General features: G+C 39.9%; 1 protein-coding gene across 1 annotated transcript in view; it reads left to right on the top strand.

Moving 5' to 3' along the window:
* The first annotated feature begins 771 nt into the window (after positions 1-771).
* LOC128653797 (ABC-type organic anion transporter ABCA8) overlaps positions 772-22,334 on the top strand; it is a 669,484-nt gene continuing 647,921 nt past the window's right edge. The window contains exon 1 of the mRNA XM_053707306.1: positions 772-906. The gene's annotated coding sequence lies outside the window, so the exon portion shown is untranslated. The remainder of the gene's footprint in view (positions 907-22,334) is intronic.

Below are 22,334 nucleotides of genomic sequence, written 5' to 3'. Positions count from 1 at the left end.
TTTCTGAAAAGAGCCTTTGGGTTTTTAAAAAATTACAACAACAAAATTAACCCCTAAAAAAATGCACAGACAGCAAAAAAGTACAGCTATGCAACTGCCAGTGATTTATAGCGATCACTGGCAAGCTAGGGGTTAATGGCTCTGAAAATTAAATTAAATTAACTAAATGTTTCTGAAAAGAGCCTTTGGGTTTTTAAAAAATTACAACAACAAAATTAGCCGCTAAAAAAATGCACAGACAGCAAAATGCAGCAAAAAAAAAAGTGCACCTATGCTACTGCCAGTGATATATAGTGATCACCGGCAAGCTAGGGGTTAATGGCTCTGAAAATTAAATTAACTAAATGTTTCTGAAAAGAGCCTTTGGGTTTTTAAAAAATTACAACAACAAAATTAACCCCTAAAAAAATGCACAGACAGCAAAATGCAGCAAAAAAAAGTGTCATAATTAATGATATTGCTATGTACTAAAGTGACTATTTAGGTTAGGTTATCAATAGTAGTTTTAGATATGTGTAAGTTTCATTCAGCAACATTATAAAAGAAATTCTGGATAGTCTCCAAAAACTGACCACTGCCAGTGATGAAAGCAATGCATTGTTCCTTCTCAGTAATACAGCTGCTGACTCCCTCATCTAACCCTTCGTTCTAGTGCAGGGCTAGTTCTATAGGGCAGAAGAAATTAGCAGAATTGACAGTGAATCCTGGCTCCAGCACTGAGAGTGGGAATATTTTCAGGGGAACGTCACTATTTCACAACTGTATTGGATTCAGTTATAATCTATAACAGTTGAACATGGAACATAGATGAGACACATATGACTTGTTTTTTTCCCCTTCTTATCCAGCACTGGAATTGCTCAACTGTGATTGAATTGTTTCCTGAGATCCTCAAACATTTTCAGGGTAAGTAAATAATTATAATACAAACATATATGCTAAAGGAACCTTATTTTTTTCCCTTTTGAGTTGAACTGACTTTTAGACAAAAACAGAAGCAGTTCTGCTAGAGTCTACAGGACATAACTGCTGACCCAGCAATGGGCTCTCTCTACACAAACAATCCAAAGATATCACAGAAAATAAATACTTTTTATTCTAATCTATAGTTTGAAATAGCGACTGAAAAATAAGCCTACATTTTTGTTTGATTACACTTTTTTTTGCTAAATGGTTAAGCATTGTTTTAGTATTTGCACATTGTATGACAACAGCTCAACATATTTATTATTTATAATACTAAATTAATATCTGATGCTTTTTTGTGGATATCAAAAACAGAATACAGAAAAACGTAAGAGTTTGATTTAAAGAATACTAAGAAATATGATCTCTTGCTTGCATTAAGCTATTTCTTTATTTGATTAACTATTATTGATTAACAGTATTTTTTATAATTTAGTGCTGGAACCTCATAACATACGGCTAGATTACGAGTTTTGCGTTATGAGTAAAAAAGCAGCGTTAAGGCTCATAACGCTGCTTTTCACTACCGCTGCTATTACGAGTCTTGTAGGTACAGCTGTCCCGCACTCTTTTTTGTCCTTACCGCAAATCATCTTACGCAATTTACGTATAGTCTATTTTCAATGGGACTTCTATAGTGCCGGTATTACAAGCTTTTTTTTCGAGGCCAAAAAGTGAGCGGTACAGCCTATCCCGCAAGATTCGTAACGCATTCTAAAGTCAGTAGTTATGAGTTTTACACTACAAAGCTGTAGCATAAAACTCATAACTAAAGTGCTAAAAAGTGCACTAACACCCATAAACTACCTATTAACCCCAAAACCGAGGCCCTCCCGCATCGCAAACACTAAAATAAAACTATTAACCCCTAATCTGCCGCTCCCGACTTCGCCCCCACTATAATAAACATATTAACCCCTAAACCGCCGCACTCTCGCAAACATTAGTTAAATATTATTAACCCCTAATCTGCTGTCCCTAACATCGCCGCCACCTACCTACATTTATTAACCCATAATCTGCTGCCCCCAACGTCGCCATCACTATACTTTATGTATTAACCCCTAAACCTAAGTCTAACCCTAACACCCCCTAACTTAAATATAATTAAAATAAATCTAAATAAAACCTACTATCATTACCTAAATAATTCCTATTTAAAACTAAATACTTACCTATAAAATAAACCATACGCTAGCTACAATAGTTATATTGTATCTATCTTAAGTTTTATTTTTATTTCACAGGCAAGTTTGTATTTATTTTAACTAGGTAGAATAGTTACTAAATAGTTATTAACTATTTACTAACTACCTAGCTAAAATAAATATAAATTTACCTGTAAAATAAAACCTAACCTAAGTTACACTAACACCTAACACTACACTACAATTAAATAAATTACCTAAATTAAATACAATTAAATAAATTAAATACAATTACCTAAATTACAAAAAAAACAAACACTACATTACACAAAATAAAAAACAAATTACAAGATATTTAAATTATTTACACCTAATCTTATCAAAATAAAAAAAAGCCCCCCCAAAATAAAAAAAAACACCTAGCCTAAACTAAACTACCAATAGCCCTTAAAAGGGCCTTTTGCGGGGCATTGCCCCAAAGAAATCAGCTCTTTAATACAAACAACCCCCCCAACAGTAAAACCCACCACCCACACAACCAAACCCCACAACTAAAACCCTAACTAAAAAACCTAAGCTCCCCATTGCCCTGAAAAGGGCATTTGGATGGGCATTGCCCTTTAAAGGGCATTTAGCTCTATTGCAGCCCAAGCCCTAACCTAAAAATAAAACCCACCCAATAAATATTAGTTATATTGTAGCTAGTTTAGGGTTTATTTTACATGTAAGTATTTAGTTTTAAATAGGAATTATTTAGTTATTAATTGTAGGTTTTATTTAGATTTATGTTAATTATATTTAAGTTAGGGGGTGTTAGGGTTAGAGTTAGGTTTAGGGGTTAATAAATTTAATATAGTGGCGCCGACGTTGGGGACGGCAGATTAGGGGTTAATAATATTTAACTAGTGTTTGCGAGGCAGGAGTGCGGCGGTTTAGGGGTTAATATGTTTATTATAGTGGCTGCGACGTTGGAGGCGGCAGATTAGGGGTTAATAAGTATAATGTAGGTGTAGGTGATGTCAGGGGCGGCAGATTATGGGTTAATAAGTGTAAGATTAGGGGTGTTTAGACTCGGGGTTCATGTTAGGTGTAAACATACCTTTTGTTTCCCCATAGGAATCAATGGGGCTGCATTACGGAGCTTTACGCTGCTTTTTTGCAGGTGTTAGACTTTTTTTCAACCAGCTCTCCCCATTGATGTCTATAGGGAAATCGTGCACGAACACATAAAACCAGCTCACCGCTGACTTAAGCAGCGCTGGTATTGAAGTGCGGTATGGAGCTCAATTTTGCTCTACGCTCACTTCTTGCCTTTTAACGCCGGGTTTATAAAAACCTGTAATACCAGCGCTGTAGGTAAGTGAGTGGTGACAATTATGTGCAAGTTAGTACCGCACCCCTCATAACGCAAAACTCATAATCTAGCCGATAGTGTGGTACGATTAAATGGACATAATGATGCTAAAAAATACAAGGTGGAGTGCAAAGTAATGTGCCACACATAATCACAGTTCTGATGATATAGCCCTATGTGTTTAACACGTGCAAAGGTATTAAACACATAACTTAAGTTCCATTTGGGAGCTGCAACAATTGCCAATCAGGACTGGCTGTTTCATATAGTATCTGGCAATTTCCTGTTCAGGAGCTGTAATGATCAAGGCTCTGGAGAGGGCATTTTCCAATGTATTTAATCCTTTTGTGTGGGTTTAAACACAACGTTAAAGGGACAGTATGCACTCATTTTCATATAACTGCATGTAATAGACACTATATAAAGATGCCCAGATACTGATATAAAAGTCCAGTATAAAACGGTTTAAAGACTTACTTAGAAACTTTCAGTTTAGCTATGTTGAAAAGTTAGCTGGAAAGCCCATTGCAAGTGGGAAATAAGACACTCCCCCTCCCCCTTCTTTTGCATATGAAAAGACCCTTTACACAAACAGGAGCAAGCTGGAGAAGGTAGCTGACGGTATTCACATCAAACTTTGGGGCTTGGTTAGGAGTCTGAAAATCAGAGCAATGTTATTTAAAAATAGGCAAAACTATACATTTTTAAAAAAATCAAACTTTATGGGCTATATAAATAGATCATCTACAAAACATATATGCAAAGAAAAAATGAGTGTATAATGTCCCGATTAAAAATATGTGAAATGACATGTTTATTAGAATATCCCTTTAAGTATTGAAATAACTTTACAGCCAATCAGTAATCTAACCCAGCTGGTTCACTTAACAGGAAATAACCAATTCCAAGTAAAATAGGCTTCATATGAACTGAATGTTTGTCGCAAGAGAATTCTTTGATTAAGTGTTAATAGATAGATTTTGATACTAAACAGCATTCCTTAGATGCACAGAATTTGTTAAACATTTTTAGATGAAAAAAATAATTGTTGCTTATATTGTAATACATTTGAAGTGGATTCATTTATTTATACGTTGCTTATGCAATGCAGTATCTTTCTCTATGAAAACCTTGGTCTATTTAAAGTGCAATCTACACAATGAAATATCTTTTAAATCCATAGAAGCTCCAGTTGAGCTTTTAATGTTGTCCTGTTTAAATGGACAAATATTGCGGCCTTTTTATCAAGTTCTGTATGGAGCTTGAAGGCCGTGTTTCTGGTGAGCCTTCAGACCGCTGCTCCATAATCTGTCCTGCTCTGAGGCAGCAGACAGACATCGAGGGAAATCAACCCGATCAAATACGATCGGGTTGATTGACAGCCCCTGCTAGCGGCCGATTGGCAGCGAATCTGCAGGGGGCGGGGTTGCACCAGCAGTTCACAAGAACTGTTGGTGCAATGCTGAATGCGGAGAGTGTATTTCTCTCCGCATTCAGTGATGTCTGTCGGACATGATCCGCTGATCGGATCATGCCGGACTGAGGGTTGATAAAGTGTGTTCTAAATTTTGATAGATCAGATATGTTCTCAAAGCAAACACAAACTTATATAATAGACTGATTTATTGAGAGATAATAAGATACAAAGACAGTAATACAAAATAGAAAACTAAACATTTTAGGTAAAGAGCAGATAACTAACATATACCTAGATGCGAGTTTTGCGCTAAACAGGGTGCGAAATGAACGCAACAAAAGTTGCGTTATTTCACCCTCCATAGGGCTGCCATTATGAGTTTCTGAAAAGCCTCCTTGTGCGTGCGATATGGTGGCATTAAGCTCCATACCGCACAAAAGCCAAGGGCTGCTTTGACGTGCTCATGCACGCTTTCCCACATAGACAGCAATAGGGAGAGACTGTTAGAAAAATACCTTACACCTGCGATTGCGGAATTAAAAATAACCGTAACGCAATCCCCATTGATGTCTATGGGGAAAAAAAGTTACATTTAAACCTAACACCCCAAGTCTAAACACCCCTAATCTGCCGCCCCAACATCTCTGACACCAAAATAAAGTTATTAACCCCTAATCTGCTGTCCCTGACATCGCCGACACTAATAAAAGCTATTAACCCCTAATCCACCACTCCCCGACATCTATAATAAAGTTATTAACCCCATAACCTCCAGCCTCCCACATCTCCGCCACTAAATAAACCTATTTACCCCATAAACCACCGGCCTCCCACAGCTCGGCCACTAAATAAACATATTAACCCCTAAACTGCCGACCCCCACATCACAAAACACTAAATTAAACTATTAACCCCTAAACCTAACACCCCCTAACTTTAAATTAAAATTACTATATAACACTATTTAAATAAATAAAAACTTACCTGTGAAATAAATATAAACCTCACATTAAACTATAACTTAACCTAACATAACTAATCTAATAAAACAAAAAATACTACCAATTAAAATGACTAAATTACAAATTAAAAAAAAAATAACACTAAGAAAAAAATATTAAAAATCTAAATTACAACAAAAAAAAAAAAAAATCCTACGAAAATTTTTTAAAGCCCAAAGCCCTAATCTAAAAAAAAAAAAACCCACCCAAAAAAATTAAAAGAAGTCCGGACAATTATCTCCATTCAGGCGGCGAGGTTTTCATCCAGGCGGCAAGGTCTTCATCCATACTGGGGGCGTCTTCTATCTTCATCCTGGCAGCGCGGAGCAGAGCCATCCTGGAAGCCAAAGAATCCTGCGAGGAGTGTTCTCTTCATACGGTCGCCGCCGTACACTGAAGTTGAATGCAAGGTAGCCATTTCTAAATGGCGTACCTTGCATTCCTATTAGCTGATTTGATTCTTCAAATTCAAATCAGCCAATAGGATGAGAGCTTCTGAAATCCTATTGGCTGTTCAAAACAGCCAATAGGATGAGAGCTACTGAAATCCTATTGGCTGATTTGAACAGCTTATAGGATTTCAGTAGCTCTCATCCTATTGGCTGTTTTGAACAGCCAACAGGATTTCAGAAACTCTCATCCTATTGGCTGTTTTGAACAGCCAAAAGGATTTTAGAAGCTCTCATCCTATTGGCTGATTTGAATTTGAAGAATCAAATTAGCCAATAGGAGTGCAAGGTACACCATTTTGAAACGGCTACCTTGAGGACGCTCCGCACACAATGTCTTCAGCTTCCAGGATGGCTCTGCTCCGTGCGGCCGGAATGAAGATAGAAAAATCCAATGTAATCCAGCACAACAAACAAACAGGTGTGCATGTCCACAGGTCACTGCAAAAACCTTTGGATAATACAAAAGTTCAAGAAAATGGCAGCACCACCTTGATATGCAAGAAATCCTCTTCAAAATGACTATGTTTCGGGTCACATACCCTTAGTTATGTCAAAAACATGACTAAGGGTATATGACCCGAAACGTAGTCATTTTGTACCTGCTCCTACACAAAGAATAAAGAGGATTTCTTGCATATCAAGGTGGTGCTGCCATTTTCTTGAACTTTTGCGATGAAGATAGAAGACGCCCCCGGGATGGATGAAGACCTCACCGCCTGGATGGAGATGGATGTCTGGTCTTCAGAAACCATGAGTAGATATTCAGGGGTTAGTTTTTTTTTGGGGGTGTTTTTTTTTTAGATTAGGGCTTTGGGCTTTGAAAAAAAACTAAATGCCCCTTTAAGGGCAATGCAAAAGTGCTAAATGCCCTTTTAAGGGCAATGCCCATACAGGGGCAATGGGTAGCTTAGGTCTAGTTTAGAGTTAGGTTTTTTTATTTTGGGGAGTTGGTTGGGTGGTGGTTTTTTTTACAGGTAAAAGAGCTGATTTCTTTAGGTTTCAAAGGTTTAGGGGTTAATAGCTTTATTTGGTAGTGGAGTGGCGGAATAAGGGTTAAAAACTTTATTATAGTGGCAGTGATGTCGGGGTGTGGGAGAATAGCGGTTAATATATTTAAATAGTGTTGGCGATGTGGGTGGGCAGCAGATTAGGGGTTAATAACTTTATTGACTAGTCGCGATGTGGGTGGTCGGCAGATTAGGGGTTAATAGGTTTAATATAGTGTTTGTGATGCGGGAGGGTGGCGGTTTAGGGGTTAACAGGTAGTTTTTGGGTGTTAGTGTACTTTGTAACATTTTAATTATGAGTTATGAGGCTGATTTGAACAGGGCAATGCAAAAGAGCTGAATGCCCTTTTAAAGGCAATGCCCATACAAATGCCTCTTTAGGGGCAATGGGTAGCTTAGGTTTATTTTAGAGTTAGGTTTTTTATTTTGGGGGGTTGGTTGGGTGGTGTTTTTTTGCGGGGGGGGGGGGACTCTGTATTTTTTTACAGGTAAAAGAGCTGATTTCTTTAGGGCAATGCCCTACTAAAGGCCCTTTTAAGGGCTATTGATATTTTATTGTAGGCTAGGGGATGTTTTTATTTTGGGAGGGCTTTTTTATTTTTATAGGGCTATTAGATTTAGTGTAATTGTTTTTATTTTTGTTAATTTCGTTTATTTTTTGTAATCTTAGTGTTTTTTATTTTTCGGGATTTTAGTGTTAATTATTTTTGGTAAACAGATTTTTTTAATTTTTCGGAGGATTTTTTTATTTTTTTATTTGTAATTTAGATTTGTAATTTTTTTTTTAGTGTTAGTTTTTTTAAAATTTGTAATTTAGATATTTTAATTGGTAGTATTTTTATTTTATTAGATTATTTATGTTAGGTTAATTTATAGTTTAATGTTAGGTTTAGGGGTTAACAGTTTAATTTAGTGTTTTGCGATGTGGGGGGGCGGCCGTTTAGGGGTTAATAGGTTTATTTAGTGGCAGAGATGTGGGAGTCCTGGAGGTTTAGGGGTTAATAGCTTTATTTAGTAGCGGCGGAATAAGGGTTAAAAACTTTATTATAGTGGCGGCAATGTCGGGGTGTGGGGGAATAGGGGTTAATATATTTAAATAGTGTTGGTGATGTGGCAGATTGGGGTTAATAACTTTATTGAATAGTCGTGATGTGGGCGGCAGATTAGGTTTAATATAGTGTTTGCGATGCGGGAGGGTGGCGGTGTAGGGGTTAATAGGTAGTTTATGGGTGTTAGTGTACTTTGTAACATTTTAGTTATGAGTTTTGTGAAACATTTTTGTTACTCAAAATCCATAACTACTGCTTTCAGATGGCGGTATAGATCGTGTCGGTATAGGCTGTAACGCAAGCATTTTAGCCTCACCGCACAACCTGTAATACCGGCGATATGCAAATCCCAGAAAAAACTTCATTTTTTTGAGTGCGGGATTGACGTTGTGTTGCAGGCTAAAATGCTTGCGGTATAGCTATACCGACACGACTCCCAATTGCGGCGTTACTGCTTTTACACTGAAATTGCCATTTTTTCAGTGTTAAAAGCCGCAATGCAAAACTCGTACTTAGGTGATACTTAGCTCTGCTGAAGTTATCCTTAATTTACACAACCGTAGGTTATTATCTCAAGATAACTATAAAATTTGTTTCCCTTTAATGTCTTTTCATATGACTTGTTAGAACTACTATAGAGCAGAATATTAACTGTATGTGAAATTGTACCTTCATGTTTATTTTTGAATTTGAACTAGCTGGTTTTGCACACTAAACCTATCACCTGTTGTTCTGAAGCCTATAAAAATAAGCTGAAACTACAGGCAAAGCAGACCTGTTAATGTTAATTATGTTAAAACATAGTTAAATATTGAAATTATGTCTGGGCACAACCTGTTATTTCAGAGTAATCTCTGGCTCTCTACTCATGTATGGTTGTAACATAATATGCAGTTTTATAACAGTGAGGAAGATACATTGTTTATAAATGCTGCACCACTTCATTATCTATTGGAGTGAGAAACTCTTAAACTGTTACTAACACACAAATTGGAATAAAAATAAACAATTTATAAACCTCCTAGCAAACGCATTACAGGGACCGTTTGTTTATTTATTTATTTTTTTACAAAAGTAATTTAAAAACCCACATCATTTATTAATAGTTTAATTTATTGCTATTAAAAGGGACATTGCAAACTTTGGCCTAGATTTGGAGTTTGGCGGTAGCCGTGAAAACCAGCGTTAGAGGCTCCTAACGCTGGTTTTAGGCTATCGCCGGTATTTGGAGTCAGTGATTAAAGGGTCTAACGCTCACTTTTCAGCCGCGACTTTTCCATACTGCAGATCCCCTTACGTCAATTGCGTATCCTATCTTTTCAATGGGATCTTCCTAACTCTGGTATTTAGAGTCGTGTCTGAAGTGAGCGTTAGAAATCTAACGACCAAACTCCAGCCGCAGAAAAAAGTCAGTAGTTAAGAGCTTTCTGGGCTAACGCCGGTTCATAAAGCTCTTAACTACTGTGCTCTAAAGTACACTAACACCCATAAACTACCTATGTACCCCTAAACTGAGGTCCCCCCACATCGCCGCCACTCAATTAAATATTTTTAACCCCTAATCTGCCGACTGCCACATACGTTATACTTATGTACCCCTAATCTGCTGCCCCTAACACCGCCGACCCCTATATTATATTTATTAACCCCTAACCTGCCCCCCACAACGTCGCCGCCAGCTACCTACAATAATTAACCCCTAATCTGCCGACCGCAAAGCGCCGCCACCTACATTATAGCTATGTACCCCTAATCTGCTGCCCCTAACACCGCCGACCCCTATATTATATTTATTAACCCCTAATCTGCCCCCCTCAACGTCGCCTCCACCTGCCTACACTTATTAACCCCTAATCTGCCGAGCGGATCTCACTGCTACTATAATAAAGTTATTAACCCCTAATCCGCCTCACTCCCGCCTCACTAACCCTATAATACATAGTATTAACCCCTAATCTGCCCTCCCTAACATCGCCGACACCTAACTTCAATTATTAACCCCTAATCTGCCGACCGGACCTCACCGCTACTCTATTAAATTTATTAACCCCTAAAGCTAATTCTAACCCTAACCCTAACACCCCCCTAAGTTAAATATAATTTTATTCTAACGAAATAAATTAACTCTTATTAAATAACTTATTCCTATTTAAAGCAAAATACTTACCTGTAAAATAAACCCTAATATAGCTACAATATAAATTATAATTACATTGTAGCTATTTTAGGATTAATATTTATTTTACAGGCAACTTTGTATTTATTTTAACCAGGTACAATAGCTATTAAATAGTTAAGAACTATTTAATAGTTACCTAGTTAAAATAATAACAAAATTACCTGTAAAATAAATCCTAACCTAAGTTACAATTAAACCTAACACTATACTATCATTAAATTAATTAAATAAAATACCTACAATTATCTACAATTAAACCTAACACTACACTATCAATAAATAAATTAAATACAATTCCTACAAATAACTACAATTAAATAAACTAACTAAAGTACAAAAAATAAAAAAGAACTGTTACAAAAAATAAAAAAATATTTACAAACATTAGAAAAAATAACAACAATTTTAAACTAATTACACCTACTCTAAGCCCCCTAATAAAATAACAAAAACCCCCAAAATAAAAAAATGCCCTACCCTATTCTAAATTACTAAAGTTCAAAGCTCTTTTACCTTACCAGCCCTGAACAGGGCCCTTTGCGGGGCATGCCCCAAGAAATTCAGCTCTTTTGCCTGTAAAAAAACACATACAATACCCCCCCCCAACATTACAACCCACCACCCACATACCCCTAATCTAACCCAAACCCCCCTTAAATAAACCTAACACTAAGCCCCTGAAGATCTTCCTACCTTATCTTCACTTCACCGGGTATCACCGATCGGTCCTGGCTCCAAAATCTTCATCCAACCCAAGCGGGGGCTAGACATCCATCATCCGGCGGCTGAAGAGGTCCAGAAGAGGCTCCAAAGTCTTCATCCTATCCGGGAAGAAGAGGCGATCCGGACCAGCAACCATCTTGATCCAAGCGGCATCTTCTATCTTCATCCGATGACGACCGGCTCCATCTTGAAGACCTCCAGCGCGGATCCGTCCTCTTCTTCCGACGACTTCCCGACAAATGACGGTTCCTTTAAGGGACGTCATCCAAGATGGCGTCCCTCGAATTCCGATTGGCTGATAGGATTCTATCAGCCAATCGGAATTAAGGTAGGAAAATTCTGATTGGCTGATGGAATCAGCCAATCAGAATCAAGTTCAATCCGATTGGCCGATCCGATCAGCCAATCAGATTGAGCTCGCATTCTATTGGCTGATCGGAACAGCCAATAGAATGCGAGCTCAATCTGATTGGATGATCGGATCAGCCAATCGGATTGAACTTGATTCTGATTGGCTGATTCCATCAGCCAATCAGAATTTTCCTACCTTAATTCCGATTGGCTGATAGAATCCTATCAGCCAATCGGAATTCGAGGGACGCCATCTTGGATGACGTCCCTTAAAGGAGCCTTCATTCGTCGGTAGTCCATCGGGCCAGCAGGATGTTCCGCGTCGGAGGTCTGCAAGATGGATCCGGAAGAAAGAAGATTGAAGATGCCGTTGATAGAAGACTTCAGCCGGATCATGGAGTAGGTGTAATTAGTTTAAAATTGTTGTAATATTTTTCTGATGTTTGTAAATATTTTTTAATTTTTTGTAACTTAGTTCTTTTTTATTTTTTGTACTTTAGTTAGTTTATTTCATTGTATTTATTTGTAGATATTGTATTTAATTAATTTATTGATAGTGTAGTGTTAGGTTTAATTGTAACTTAGGTTAGGATTTATTTTACAGGTAATTTTGTAATTATTTTAACTATTTTAGCTATTGTACCTGGTTAAAATAAATACAAAGTTACCTGTAAAATAAATATAAATCCTAAAATAGCTATAATATAAATATAATTTATATTGTAGCTATATTAGGGTTTATTTTACAGGTAAGTATTTAGCTTTAAATAGGAATAATTTATTTAATAAGAGTTAATTTATTTAGTTAGATTTAAATTATATTTAACTTAGGGGGTGTTAGTGTTAGGGTTAGACTTAGCTTTAGGGGTTAATACATTTATTAGAATAGCGGTGAGCTCCAGTCGGCAGATTAGGGGTTAATGTTTGAAGTTAGGTGTCGGCGATGTTAGGGAGGGCAGATTAGGGGTTAATACTATTTATTATAGGGTTAGTGAGGCGGATTAGGGGTTAATAACTTTATTATAATAGCGGTGCGGTCCGGTTAATAAGTGTAGGCAGGTGGAGGCGACGTTGTGGGGGGCAGATTAGGGGTTAATAAATATAATATAGGGGTCGGCGGTGTTAGGGGCAGCAGATTAGGGGTACATAGGGATAATGTAAGTAGCGGCGGTTTACGGAGCGGCAGATTAGGGGTTAAAAATAATATGCAGGGGTCAGCGATAGCGGGGGCGGCAGAATAGGGGTTAATAAGTGTAAGGTTAGGGGTGTTTAGACTCGGGGTACATGTTAGGGTGTTAGGTGCAGACGTAGGAAGTGTTTCCCCATAGACAACAATGGGGCTGCGTTAGGAGCTGAACGCGGCTTTTTTGCAGGTGTTAGTTTTTTTTTCAGCTCAAACAGCCCCATTGTTTTCTATGGGGGAATCGTGCACAAGCACGTTTTTGAGGCTGGCCGCGTCCGTAAGCAACTCTGGTATCGAGAGTTGCAGTGGCGTTAAATATGCCTGTACGCTCCCTTTTTGGAGCCTAACGCAGCCATTCTGTGGACTCTCAATACCAGAGTTATTTTAAAGGTGCGGCCAGAAAAAAGCCAGCGTTAGCTACGCGGGTCGTTACCGACAAAACTCTAAATCTAGGCCTTTGAGATGGTAATATAAAATTATAAATTATATATATATATGAAAAAAACATCTGCAATATACTTTCATTATTTATTTTGTTCACTTTTCCTGTAATTCCAATATGACATTGTGAGCTTTTCAGTTCCTATTAGAAATGGAGGTGCAAAGCACTTATATACCACACATCCATTGGTTGCACACCCTTGTGACCTATTTATAACTCTCCCTAATTGGTCACAGCAGCGAAGGTAACCTTAGTTACAACATGGCAGCTCCCATTGTTTTATGGATGCTAAAACTTTACACTGATTTTGTCAATATTTTTAAACTGCTAATGAAACAATAAAACATACATCTACATGTTATTCTCAGTCTAATATTTTCTTTGAATGGATCATTCTATCTAGCTTTTATTTTGTGTAATGTCCCTTTAATAGTTGCTAGTGCAGAAACTGTTGTCACGTATTACAAAGACAGACCTTTTACAAAGGCAACTTAAAAACAACATTATATGTTAATATTTTTGAATACTAATAAAAGTAGGTACTTTATAAACGTTCTCAAAATGCATTACAGAAGATTTTACAGACGGCAATAGGAAAACAACAGCAGTAGGGAACAATATTATTTTTAAAATTATAAATAGATTCCAGTGCTCAAATTTAAAGGCATCAGTAAGACTTTCGTTGGTGCTAAATGATAATGGATTATTATTTTATTATTGTTTATTTAAAAAGCGGCAACATATTACACACGTCCGTAATATAAAGTATATAGTTGTGGACAGTGACGTGCGGTGAGGTCAGAGGCTAGTGAGGCACTACTGGCAATGATATGCTGTTGAGACAAATATATGAACCCAGTAGAGGTAGCTTAAATTTACAGTTAAATTAGGTTGTACAATGGCAATTATCATTCTTTACAACACACACATACAAGACAGACACTAAATCAATTGTTTCTCAACTGCGGTCCTCAAGTACCCCCAATAGGGCAGGTTTTATTACAGCTGATCCAGTGCACAGATAAAAAAAACAAAAGCTAATTGGTGAGAGCAGGTAAGTAACCATGGTGTTACTGATCAGCTGATTGGCCTGTTTGGGGGTACTTAAGGAGTGGACCGCAGTTGAAAAGCACTGCACTAAAGCGCCAGCTCATCTGCAATGTGTTGATTACCTGGAGAATAAAGCACACATACTCTGCCCGCTGACACACACACTACATGCACACTAGGTATAAGGCACAAGTAGCTAACTAGGTGTAAGCATAGGTAGCCATCTTTGAAAGGGGCACAGGAAGCTATCTAGAGATAAACCACAGTTTGACAATCTTGGAAAAAGGCACATACAACTATCTAGATTCAAGGCAACTTTGGATAAAGCACAGTTAGCTTTCTATCATGATTAGGGCAGATAAAATCATCTTAGAATAATGTACAGGCACTTCAGGCATCCATCTAGAGGTGAACACAGACATCTTGAAAAACACATAACTGTTTATGTACAGAACAACAGCCACCTTGTAATAAGCCACGCATTTCTTTCTATTTGTAAGGTACATGAAACTATTATTAAATAAGTTACAATTAGTATCTGCGGGTACCGGGGTAAGACAAAATCATAAAACTAAGCACAAGTCACTATTTAATAAATATACTTAGGGAAGCCATCTTGAAATGAGTAACAGATCTTTATGGATTTTGCACTTATCTCATCAATCATTACTTCATTTTCAGGCACTGAATACATATTTTTACTCCTCTATAAAAAGTCAGTACTCCATTACTTATAGTGAATACCTCATGTCCCAGTTCATCAGACAGCATCTACTGCCCCATTATGTAGAGCATCTCTCTTCATTACCTCATAAAGACAATTCACTTTAGTGAATTAGTCAATATTACTAAAGTAATTACATCATTAATACCCAATGATATAAAGTATATTTTTAATTTGGGATTAAATATATAATTTAATGGGCATTTATTTTTAGAATTTAATTTCTGTTACAGCACTTAACCTCTTGGTTTCCAATGAGTTGCCATGGAATGTAATGTTTTGCATCTCTTTCTGGCTAAGTGGTTAAAACCTGGAGTTATACGAATTGCAGGCTACTATTTGTGTGCATGGTAATGGTTATTATCAGACTTCTGTACCTTCCACTGGCATTGTCCTATTAGTATTTTGATTGCATTTGAAATTATAATTTTATGTAGCCCCTAAAGACTGGGGCTGTCACTGTGCCAGTGTGTGTGGTTGAAAACAAATAGAATGAGTTCAGCACCCAATTTCTTTAGAAACTTTCACAAATACTTTTTCAGAGAGCACCCTGCACGCTGTTGTAGGGGTCCTGCTCACCCTTAAAGTCAGTTAAATGACATGAAGAAACAACAGCACTTCTGTGCAAATGAACACATCATTCTTTATTATACTGATAGGTCCAAAAACTGTTTTTGGACAGGACCTATCACTATAATAAAGACATTTGTGTCCATTTGCACAAAAGTGCCTTTATTTCTTCACGTCATTTACACCCGTGTGTGGGGTTCCTGTATGACAAAGATCATGTATAGGTGAGTAACAGTAAGAGGAGCTGCCTATGGTTATGGTAAACAAGTTATAGAAGGAGGTACATAGTGCAGAGCGTACACTATTAGTACACACTGCACAACATACACATGTACACAAACATTCTCACACACACACATGTACACATTCACACACACATTCACACACACTGCACAACATACACATGTACAGTTGTACACATTCACACACACACACTGCACAACACACACATGTACACAAACATACACACACACACACTGCACAACATACACATGTACAGTTGTACACATTCACACACACACATTGCACAACATACACATGTACAGTTGTACACATTCACACACACACATTGCACAACATACACATGTACAGTTGTACACATTCACACACACACACATTGCACAACATACACATGTACAGTTGTACACATTCACACACACACTGCACAACATACACATGTACACAAACATTCACACACACACTGCACAACATACACATGTACAGTTGTACACATTCACACACACACTGCACAACATACACATGTACACAAACATTCACACACACACTGCACAACATACACATGTACAGTTGTACACATTCACACACACACACTGCACAACATACACATGTACAGTTGTACACATTCACACACACACTGCACAACATACACATGTACAGTTGTACACATTCACACACACACTGCACAACATACACATGTACAGTTGTACACATTCACACACACACTGCACAACATACACATGTACAGTTGTACACATTCACACACACACACTGCACAACACACACATGTACACAAACATTCACACACACACACACTGCACAACATACACATGTACAGTTGTACACATTCACACACACACTGCACAACATACACATGTACAGTTGTACACATTCACACTGCACATTGCACAACATACACATGTACAGTTGTACACATTCACACACACACACACTGCACAACATACACATGTACACAAACATTCACACACACTGCACAACATACACATGTACACAAACATTCACACACACTGCACAACATACACATGTACAGTTTTACACATTCACACACACACTGCACCAGTGACGTGCAGTGACGTCACAGGCTGGTGAGGCAGTGGCTAGGATATGCCTTCATTCTTTAGATATCCTTTGTTGAAGAAATAACAATGTACATGGGTGAGCCAATCACATGAGGTATCTATGTGCAGCCACCAATCAGCAGCTACTGAGCATATTTAGATATGATTTTCAACATAGGATATCAAAAGAATGAAGAAAATTAGATATTAGATGTAAATTGGAAAGTTATTTAAAATTGCATGCTCTTTCTAAATCATGAAATAAAACATATGGGTTTCATGTCCCTTTAAATGGTGTCTTGGAAAACTGGTCAACTTAGTAAACATCTGATTTTAGTCTAAAGGATTGTAACAGAAACTCTTGCCAGATAACAAAATGCTTGCTCTGATTATGAGATCTAGAAATCCATGCCCATAAAAATATGTTTAAAACATACTTTTTACTTTAATGCTGCAAATTATGCTTATAGATTCTTTCATTATTCAGTAAATATAAAAATGTCTTGATCCAGTGGCGGCTGGTGAAATTTAAAGATGGTGGGGCGCTTGACCTCACCCCTTTTAATAAAGCCACACCATCAGATGGCACTACCAATTAATTAATTAAATAAATAAAAGGTAGACAGAAACACAGAAAAGCACTCGGGGGAGAGGGAGAGAGAGACGGGGGGAGACACAGAGGGTTAGAGAGAAAGAGAGAGAGAAACAATCACACACAGAGGGTTAGAGAGAGAGAAAAAGAGAGAGACACAATCACACACAGAGGGTTAGAGAGAGAGAAAGAGAGACACAATCACACACAGAGGGTTAGAGAGAGAGAAAGAGAGACAATCACACACAGAGGGTTAGAGAGAAAGAGAGAGACACAATCACACACAGAGGGTTAGAGAGAGAGAAAGAGAGAGAGACACAATCATACACAGAGGGTTAGAGAGAGAGAGAGAGAGAAAGAGAGAGAGACACAATCACACACAGAGGGTTAGAGAAAGAGAAAGAGAGAGAGTCACAATCATACACAGAGGGTTAGAGAGAGAGAGAGACAGTGACGTGCAGTGAGGTCAGAGGCGGGTGAGGCAGTGTCTTTTATACGCCCGAGAAACATACACACATACATATTATTTATATATATTTATTTATATATATATATATATATATATATATATATACACTCTCTCTCTCTCTCTCTCTCTCACACACTATCTCTCTGTCACACTCTCTCTCTCAGTCACACACTCTCTCTCAGTCACACTCTCTCTCAGTCACACTCTCTCTCTCAGTCACTCTCTCTCTCACAGTCACACTCTCTCTCTCTCAGTCACACTCTCTCTCTGTCACACTCTCTCTCTCAGTCACACTCTCTCTCAGTCACACACTCTCGCTCACACTCTCTCTCTCTCTGTCACACTCTCTCTCTCTCACAGTCACTCTCTCTCTCTCTCAGTCACACTCTCTCTCTCTGTCACACACTCTCTCTCTCAGTTACACTCTCTCTCTCTATCTGTCACACTCTCTCTCAGTCACACTCTCTCTCTCAGTCACACTCTCTCTCAGTCACACACACTCTCTCTCTCACACACTCTCTCTCTCTCACACTCTCTCTCTCTCACACTCACTCTCGCTCTCACACTCTCTCTCTCACACTCACTCTCTCTCACACACTCACTCACTCTCTCACACTCACTCTCTCACACTCTCTCTCTCTCACACTCTCTCTCACACACACACTCTCTCTCACACACACTCTCTCTCTCACAATCTCTCTCACACTTTCTCTCACACTCTCTCTCACACTCTCTCTCTCACAATGACATAGTTAAAAATAAAAGTGTTTTAGCAGTTGCTGTGCCTTCCCTAGCCCTCATCATCAAAAACTATTTCACTCACCACAAGAACAATTAAGACCATTTTAAAAGGAATACATTTGAATATAGTTTAGGACACAAATATTAAACTATAGTGTTCACATTCAAATCAGCATATATTCCACAACGGGATATCCAAACTATTACAACACTGTACCGCAGGAAATAAATAGACACCAGTAAAAAAAAACCATAATTAATTAAATGCCCTATCCTCCTGGCTTGCTGGAAAAACTTTAATAATAAGAGCCATAAAACTGACTCAACCATAACTATGTACAAAACTGTAATAAACTTAAATAACTTTACATATAACTGTAATAACTTGAAATAAATACACAGACACAGGTGTATGGGAAAAGACCCGTGGGTCACATTTATTGCAGAACCTGAGAACCGGCTGGACTCAACGGGGCCAGCTAAAACATGTGGCGGCAATCTAGTTAGGAGTAAGGAACCCCCTGCTAGGAAGAAGGACCGCGCCCGTGAATGCCCACACAAGCGGAGCTCAGCTGCACGCAGAAGCTTAGGGAGTTCTCAGCATCTTAGAATGGGAGGGACCCCAGGCGCACGCCTGCAGAGATCACCCTCCCCTGGGCAGCCGTCACTCTACCTCTGATGGCAAACCGGGGCGCGGACCAACCGCCACAAGAGATAGCCCACAGGCACACCTCTTGCCGCCACACATATAGATGTAATAATATAGCACACCTCAAATTACAGAGGAACAGGTCAATGCCTCTCTCAGAGAGGTGCACCCCGTCCCTTCTGTAGAGGCACCTCTCAGCCATTGAAATGTTCCCATGCTCTACAACAAACCCTCCTGACTGACCTAAGAAAATCCTGACCTCCCTGTTGATTTTCTTACGGACCTGGGAAGCTGCGCGATGGGATTGCATGTGACGCCACTCTATCCTAGGAATGATATTGGACCATCCTATCCTAACCTGGGGAATCCAAGCCTGAAATGTGCGCAGGTCCGATTGAATCACTGCACTGAGCTGCTTGCATGGCAGGAGCCCCATATCATTCTCCCCGGCGTGGATGATTAGTACATGGGGTTTCTCCCACCTGCGCAAGGCCCCTTGCAGTAAATCAGGCAGAGCTTGCCACGTAAGCCCCCTGCGCCCTAACCACCTTACAGTGACCCGGGAGGAGGGAAACCCTAGCTGAAGCCCATCAGGTCTTGCAATCGCCCCCAGGTCCGCCCAGTGGATGTATGAATGCCCCGTAATCCATACCCTCAGTGGGCCGCTCCTTGGTCCTAAGAAAAGAAACAAAGGTTAACTATTGAACACTGAAAACATAACATCATTTAAACAGTCAAAGGCCTAACATATAACAGATACCTTTTTGACCTCCATCTCCCCAGAGCTCTAATATGGTCAGCCGACCAACCTAAACTAGCGGCAGTGGTAGCCGCACCCACTCTGAATGAATGGGGAGCAATGACCCTTGGGTCAAGACCGGCTCGGGAAGCTGCCCAGGCCAATACCTTCCGAAACTGGAACCTCGTCAACGGGGATCCATCCTTGTGAACTAGGAACTGTGATGAGCCCTCAGGACGCACGTCCATATAGGCTTTGATCAGTCTGACCGGGCAACACACAGACCCTTCGTGGGCCGGCAAAGATAACCAAGCTCCTCTCCACTCTTGGTCGGTTTTAGATCTGGGGATGAAAACCAGAATCAACGACTCATCGTCCCTGACATGGGGATGTAGAAGGCCTCCCATCTTATTCTTAGAGGGCGGGACAATTTCCCCCACCCTGAGTGCCCCGTGAAAAGCCAGCCCGAAGGCGGCTGAGAACAGGGTAGCTTCATAGGCGGATGAACAAACCGCCGGCAAAACCTGGCACAATATTACCAAACGTTCAATGGTAACTGGTTCCCTAAAATCCCTAGTTCTGGGCACCATACGCCCCCAGCCTCTAAGTACCTGCCTAACCAGGAAGGTTCTCGATGAGTCTGAGAGTCCATACAGTTTGCAGAAAAAGGACACCGCCGCTAGGCGTGACCCAACCGCACTCTTTGAAACTCCATTACCTTTAAGTTCGGTAATCCATTCAAGCAAGCCCCACTGGTCACCGTCACAGGAAGGACGGCCTCTCGAGTCACAGAAATTAATCCATTCTGTCCAGTGTTTCACGTAGGTAGTCCAGGTGGACGGGGCGAGAGAAGACCGAACCATTTCAATCAAGGGTCCCCATCCAGTGCCACCTGCCATAAATAATTAGGACAAGGCAATCCGTTAGTGTCCGCATAAGGAACCAATGCATAAAAGGCTTCCCATTGAAAATGGGAAAGCGCATCCGCAATCCTATTCTGAACGCCCGGGACATGCCTAGCACGGAACACGATATTCAGGTGCAGACACCTCAGCACGAAGAGCCTCAAATATCGCACAACCGGAGGGGAACTAGACGAGAGCTTGTTAACAGCATAAACAACGCTCATGTTATCAGTCCAGAAAATCACCTCACGGTCCCGAAGCTGATCACCCCAAATGTCAAGAGCGACAAGTATGGGAAACAGTTCTAGAAGGCACAGGTTCCTAACCAGGCCTCTTTCCACCCACGCACTAGGCCACGGGCCGGCGCTCCATTTCCCAGCCAAGAAAGCCCCGTACCCGTGAGACCTGGCCGCATCAGTGAACAACTGAATCACTGCATTAGAAGGAACAACCTCCCGCCACAGACAAATCCCATTAAAGTGGATAAGAAATTCCTCCCAAACCTTGAGGTCATCCAACATCTCAGAAGACACCCGGAACCACCGAGTCTGCCGCTCCAGCCTGCGGAGGAATATCCTTCCCATAGGAATAATCCTCCCGGCAAAATTAAGCAAACCCAACAAGGTTTGAAGGTCCCTCATGGAGCGATAATGCTCCGTTCTTATGGCGCGCACTGACTCCAGCATACGCTGTATTTTATCCTGGGGCAGACGGCATTGCCCTGCTGCAGAATCAACCTCAATGCCCAAAAAAGTAAGGCACGTACAAGGGCCCTGGGACTTGTCCTCCGCCAAAGGAACTCTCATTTGGCCCATCATCAGCCTAGTGACTTTCATCAAGAAAGCGCACTCAGATGAACTCGCACGTCCGACAAGCAGGAAATCATCCAAATAGTGTGCCAGGCCGTCAAATCCGGCAACCTCCCCAATGGCCCAGTGTAGGAAACTACTGAAAGCCTCGAAGTAGGCACACGAAATTGAGCACCCAATGGGCAAGCATTTGTCCACGTAGTACTTTCCTTCAAAACAACACCCCATGAGCCTAAAGAGGAGGGGTGAATTGGTAGGAGCCGGAAAGCAGATTCCACATCTAGCTTCGCCATCAGGGCTCCCGCCCCTGCCCGGCGAACCAGCCCTAACGCTTCGTCAAAGGACTCATAGAAAACTGAGCTAAGCTCAGGAGGTATAGCGTCGTTAACCGAACGACCCTTTGGAAAAGATAGGTGTTGGATGAGCCGAAACTTACCCGGCTCCTTCTTTGGGACAACCCCCAAAGGAAAGCCGACCAACCCGGGAAGCGGGATCTCC

This window comes from Bombina bombina, chromosome 1 (assembly GCF_027579735.1).
Source record: "Bombina bombina isolate aBomBom1 chromosome 1, aBomBom1.pri, whole genome shotgun sequence".
Lineage (NCBI taxonomy): Eukaryota > Metazoa > Chordata > Amphibia > Anura > Bombinatoridae > Bombina > Bombina bombina.
The sequence above is the reverse complement of the archived record's forward strand: the minus strand, read 5'-3'. Positions and strand labels throughout refer to the sequence as shown.